The 6,797-nt window shown below is 35.5% G+C and overlaps 1 protein-coding gene across 4 annotated transcripts in view; it reads right to left on the minus strand.

Moving 5' to 3' along the window:
• The window catches only part of LOC113499098, a 268,950-nt gene extending 265,469 nt beyond the window's left edge, over positions 1 to 3,481 (minus strand). For 2 of the 4 annotated variants that reach the window (XM_026879453.1, XM_026879452.1), the window contains exon 1: positions 2,761 to 3,480. The gene's annotated coding sequence lies outside the window, so the exon portion shown is untranslated. Of the gene's footprint in view, positions 1 to 2,760 lie in introns of all 4 variants that reach the window. The other 2 variants (XR_003401064.1, XM_026879454.1) reach the window with 2 other exon arrangements.
• Positions 3,482 to 6,797: the final 3,316 nt, after the last annotated feature.

The following is a 6,797-nucleotide window of genomic DNA, read 5'->3' on the forward strand; positions in this document are numbered from 1 at the left end:
GTTTTATTTTAACTTCCTTGAGATGTAAATGGGAATTGATATCCCATAAATTAATTTAGTTTGTATTACACCCCATAAAATCTAATGTTACTTTAATTCGTTTTCGTAATCAACTAATAAGAAGTAACTAATGTTTCGAACAGCTGGAATTCTAGCAAGAAATCCAACGGACGGGCGCAGCGGGACGCCTCGACAATGGCAACCAAATTAAAAGGAACCGTAAACGTTTCCACTTGAGCCTTGCTAAAATTTATTGCTCTGAGTTTTTCTCTTGTTTCACTTGCTAATGAGATTCGAATGCTGCAGCTGTATTATTCGAGATGTCGGGCGAAGATTAAAAAAATCTTGCTGAGAGTTTCTATTTACGGTATTGCAGGAGAAAAGATGTTTACCGCAAATTAAAGCCCTTCGTCCCATTTTTTGTTTACGTAATACTGATTTTGTTCTTCAGGAGAATGGGACGAAAGAACCGATGTAAATATTCTCCCGGTACGCATATTAAAATTTTGCGCGAGTAGACGCGAGTGGATTGTAGAGCGTCTTATTGCGAGCTATAGGTATGATGGAGAACAAGCATCTTGATTTGAAATTCTATCTCGATGTTATAAAGTTGGTATTGAATCGGAGGCACTTCGACGCGGGTGGTCCTTAGGCTATGTCGGCTGACGCGAAGCAAGAATGCAAATTTCGCTAGTGTTGCTGGCCGCTATGTTCTTGAACTCCGTTGCAACTAAATGAAGGTTGTTGGCTAAAAGCTCGACCAGGAAATTGCTAATTAAGAACTCTGTAATAAGGCTTGAAATTATACGTTACAGGCTCTTGCGGTACTTAGTCTATAATTTTGAAGCAAGCAAATGACTGATTCAGCTCTATGATAATGTAAATAGCATGTATTGTAACAAATACGACATGAAATAAGGGGAGCTATCGGTCCGATCAATGTTAGAAAAAGAAAATGGTGTGGAACGAATGATGCAATACGAATTAAGTGCGGCAAACTAGATCCGTGGAATAAAGAAGTGCTCTTTTGACGGGCTGACGGAGCTAAGTACGGACAAAGGGACAATAGTGAAAGAGCAAAGTACCGAAGCGTGGCGATCCAGTGCCTGCTTCCGGCAACGTGGGAACGCCTCTTTATGCCTATCAATATTTTTTAGGGATATTAGATATCCCATAAAAATATTATATTCGATATTTATAAATGGTTTTTCCTGGTTAATATGAGCTTTCGAGAATAAGAAGTTTAACTACATTATGTTACTAAATAATTATTAGAAATACTCAATAATGTTTTCCATAAAAAAAAATCTAATGGAAAGTCTTGTGTAACTAATTGATTTGTTTTAATTTTTAATTACAGTAGCCACTAACGAACTAAAATATTTATTGTACCTATTACTTTACGAACATATGTACGACTACGTTATGTCCGAAACCATTCTATTTATTTTAATTTAATTCGTACATATGCAGAGCGTCTTAAATTTCAAAAAACATACTATTTCGTGACACGTGACGTAGTAACTCCAGATAACCGAAAACAAATTCAATTTCAAGAAAGCCGTCTACACGAAATTCCATTTGATGTTCTGAACCGTCTGTCTATACAAAATCTAAGTGCGAGTCAAATCCGCCTCCACCCATCGCTACATTCCTAAACAATAGTTCATCAAATGGTATCGATTCACTCGACGTGTCATTTCACGGGCCATCGCCCGTTCTACCATTTAGCGCTTCCATTTTCTTGACTAGAATAGCTTTTCTACCATTACTCGTTTTACTACCATTTAGCAGTCCCGTTTCCTGAACGTGAATCACATTATTGTTACCTGTTACAATAATGTTATTCATGTTTCGTTACCATTACTATCAGCAATTTGATTTCATGACCAACAGTTACAAATTGGACATTTATTGGTTTCAATTCATTCACGAACGTAGGAGTATAAGATGGTTTAAATTGTTCAGTATAATCAATATATTCATCATTATGAATGTCTCTAATTAAGTGTAGCGGTAGTCTAACAGGTCCATTTATATTTTCTACATCAACGATTGCAGACGCGATAAAAGTGTACAAACTAACAAGAAAGGGCTGCCCTTGCCAAATACAACCCCAACGTCGGAAGCGCCTCACAGTTACGAGAAGCATGATTTATCGGGCAAACTTACGCCATTACTCATCTCACCATTCGTTACTCCAATAAAAAGAATGTCTTCCGATAATTTATTGGGAGGAGTATGGATTTTTTATTATGCCATCTATTTTAGAGTGCACTCCATCGCACTGTTACTACTTCATAAATAAAAGATATGATTTACTGTATCCTTAGAATTCCATTAAAACTTTTTGAAAGTTCGAATGATAGTTCCGACTGTGTTATGACTGTTTTATTCTTTATTATTCTCATGTAGTCTGTAAACTTTTATCGGAATTTGAAGAACAATTTAAGTACGGTTCGTAACAGCTGATGTTCATAAACAGGTGAATACATTTTATCTCCATCAAAGTTCAAATACATACAGAAAATTGTAAAGCAATAAAAAACCAAATGTTGTTGTAAAATAAAATTATGCATGCGACAGATGTAGCTGACACTTACCGTAATAAAATATGGTCAAACGACTCTACATTTTCGAAACAAAATGATAAATAAGATGACATTTGCGGCTCGAAAAAATTAGGCATCTTTAACGAAATTAAAACTCTACGTAAAAATAAAAACCTAGCAATTAAAAAAAACAAAAACATTTTAGTACCTGTACGGTTGCGATCATAAACTCTGGAACTTGAATTGGACGAAACTCCGAAATGTACGAGTATTTAGAGTAACTTGTAAAAGTTTTAACTTTTCTAAATTACTACTGCTACTTCATATCAAACTTGACGCGGCACAAGAAACACGATTTCAAATATAGTTAAGTTCACTTTACAAGACGTATCACTAGAGAAGATAAAAATTAAACTTTTCAAAAACTTACACTCACAGTAAAGTATGTAAACTGCACTTTTGTTATAAGTTCTTATTAGTTAGTAACACTGTTCACGTAGCGGCGGCTTCTCAAACGTCCAAATAACACTGCACAATTATAATGTGTCGCACAACGTGTAATCACAAGAGCGGGTGGAGCGACGGGTCGACGGAACGACGGAACGACGGATGTCGGAGCGAGCGCGGCGGAGCAACGAGGCGGCGTTCGGTCGCGGCGGCCGCGCGAGCCTCTCTGCCTGCATCACAGAAACCCTACGGCGGGCGCGGGGGCCGCCGATAGACGAAAATGGCTTCACAAGTTAATTTTTTTCTCTTTCCTCCTTTAATATTCCGCATATGCCGTGCGCGGCCGGTGGTGCGAGCGCATGCGTCCCAACCCCGCCGGCCCATGTAGGGGTTGTAATGTAACGCGATGCACCCGCACTTTACATAACTTATTGGGCCGTTTATTGAAGCCACTGTTTAATAACTTTTCCATGTCGGCTTTCTGCGTAACTTCCTTGACATTTATGTACAAAGCGGGAGTTTAAATCCTAGTTCAAAATACTTTAATATAACAAAAACAGTTCATCAATCTCAATGAAGAGGTCAGTGCTTAGTCGTGAACTTCGACCAAACTCTGATGGGTAAATTGTAGTTAGTTTTAATTATAGCTAACCTCTGTGCACGCTACCTCTGCAAAGTTTTAAACGATGTTTTACATTAGTTTCCCAATGTGTTTCCTGATTTTGGCTTATAATATATATCGCGCATAAAAACTTTGTATTCAAAAAGTTTGTGAATGAGCATAATCATTTTATCTATGATAATTAAAAACTTTTATAAAAAAACATTGACGGTCTATTTCAAGCTTTTAGTTCCTTAATAAAAATGATTGAGGAAATGTTGCCTGAATAAATTATTTATTGCTTAGCACTTGGACTCCCATTAGCACAGCTATTACATTTATTTCGGTCTAACGTCGGATTGACGGGCGTTTGTATTTTTTAAGAAGGTAGGCTTATTTTTGATAGATTTAATTAATCTTCCTTAATAAATTTTAAGAGCTCGCTTCTATGTGTTAGTCGCAGTAATATAAATAGTGATCTTATTCAAAAGTAATAAACTACACACAGGTGAATGGATTTATTAGGTTTCGGTTGGCCACTGGTTATAAATATTTTATTGAAAGCGTTATATCGAGCAGTCAGACTTATTGAATTTGTCATATACGCTACACGATCAACTTTTCCCCAGACAGGGGTTGTTCGAACATTTTACTACAGATAAAATAGATTCCGCATAAAATAAACATTGAATTGAAATTATACGATAACGCAAAAGTTTAAAAGACACGTCACACCCAGCCCCGACTCTACATTCCGTTTCTCACACAAGTAGAGTTTTTTTTTTCAACAAAACTCGTGTGCAAACATCCGATTGTTCAAAGTTTTTGCATTTCGTCCACGTTCAGCGTACACTTAGGTAGACAGGTAGAGTCGGTACGAGAGCCTGTGTAGTGTAGCTCGTTGACAGTCCGAAATACGCCGGTTGAATTAGCATATAGTTCTCATGTGAGCCGTCAATCGTCCGCGTCCGCTATTCCGGAACGCTCCAAGCTTCTGTCTTTTATGTCATCAGCTAACTAAAGCCAGTTGAAGCTTTGGTTTAACCGCCAGTAGAATGTGCAGTTTGAATTGATTGCATTTTTTTTCTTTTAAATATGTATGTTAGAAAATATTTTTGTGTAGCCAATAAAAGAGTAATTTAGATGGGAATAAAAAAATGCTTGTATAATCTGATACCAATAGCAAATATATTGTATTTTGTTTCGTTGTTACCTCGGCTATTATTATAGACTCTACATTTTCCATTACCGATAGAAATAACAACATTTGAATAGGTATATTAAATATCTACCACAGTCTACGGTTAAATAAAAGGTAATATTGAAGTTGAACAACTGTCATTATTAGTAGACATCACAGTTTTTATTGTGAGATTATTTTCTTGATTTGTTTATTGAATATCTGAAGGCTAGGTTACAACCCGGTATTCAGTTTCATATGCTGTAATAATATAACTGATTCGTTAAGCGACGATTTCATATAATTTAAAGAATAACATTTGAATATTTTTTATAGTATTTTCGTCGACGAGTATTATTTTTTAGACGTATTTTTTCATAATATTATTTAAATAATACATATATTTCGTTGAATTCAATTTTTTAATTACGAATGCCGTTGTAATCCCCCAAAAAAATCTGTATTAACATTGCTGCATTAGAACTAAAATAGAAAAAAATACCTCAAAATTGCCTTTGAACAAGAAACTCCACCTAGACTCTGCCAAGTCATGTGTGCGTATGTTCTGCTTGTCATGTCCCATTTTCAGATCCTTGTTTTGGATTGGCTTTTGCACACAGTCCCGCCTGAGAGTAAGGGGAAGATGTGAACATAAAGGGAACCTATTCACGTTTGCTTTACGCTTTGAATTTCATGGCAAATGGAAGCAGTTAGTCAGTGAGAGGACTCTCGTACTATGCGCCAGGTGATCCAATCTTCATTACTTAGTGCAAAAGACTTTATGACTGGATTTATAAACTAGAATAAATAAATAAAATCTATAGACTTATAAGTGCAAAAGAAATTCGTAACAATGAAGTCGAAAATGCTTGGGATTTTGAATTATTTCAATAATTTTGAAATAATTCAAAATAAATTAGGACAAAAATGCTATGATAAAATTTAAAAATCATGAAACTAAATATTTGTCAAATTTAAAACATATTTTGATCAGCTGAAACGAGCTTAGGTATAAGCCCACGCCTTGTGCATATTGTGCAGTCTGCATAGCAACTAGCCCTTGCTAAACACGCACGTGACCGATACTTAATCTTGCGAATGTCTGGTTTAGCATAAAGCTGTCAGAACTTTGCAGACCACATAAGGCTATACATAAGCATCGGATTATGTCTTCAGCAGACAAAAGCTGTAAATTCATTGACTCAGTAATTACTCCGAACAATAGAAAAAGCCTTCAAAGAAATACAAAGGTAATAAGTTTAATGAACGTTGACCCCAATTTGCCTTAAAATAGAAAAGAATAAATACAATTCCTGCTTTAGAATGTTCGTGAAATCACGGCAAGTAATATTAATGTATTGTTGAGGTGTTAAAACGTAGTTTCGATATGCATTCTTCGCCGTCTCAAGCCTGATTGTGGGATTGCGTGTCCCGACTTGATAACTAAGCTAAAAGCGCACTCCACTGTTAAAATATGGATATTCCGTACGGTAGCAATATTTCTTTTTAATTTATCTTGGTAAAAATGAGCTAGAATTATTTATGGTTTATTAAAGTGATGCATCACTCTTGTATTCCAGCGCTGAACAAAGTAATAGAATTGTGCTAGTTTTTATTGTTGTTTGTAATAAACTGAAACGAGAGCACACTCTTAGTCAGTATGTACAAGTAATAAGAAAAATAAGCAAAAATGAACTTTACTGCATTTACATAAAACTACAACAAATATCAACAATGAGACACTTGTGTGACTCTACATTGTTTAGAAAAAAATGCAACTTTGTTCGAGCTTTTAACAGAGCTTTTCATTTTTGATATTTAACTTACTGCATCAGAGGCTAAAATAAAGTATTTTGACACACTTTACAATTTGAAATACTTGCATAAAATATAGTTGACAAGTAAAACTCACATTACAGAAGCAATTAAAGTTTATTGCTAATAAATTGTTTAGAACTACGGTATCAGAACAACAATATGATGCCTTAGTAATTAAAGGGTAGAGTGGCGCCGTGGC

This window comes from Trichoplusia ni, chromosome 11 (assembly GCF_003590095.1).
Source record: "Trichoplusia ni isolate ovarian cell line Hi5 chromosome 11, tn1, whole genome shotgun sequence".
NCBI lineage: Eukaryota > Metazoa > Arthropoda > Insecta > Lepidoptera > Noctuidae > Trichoplusia > Trichoplusia ni.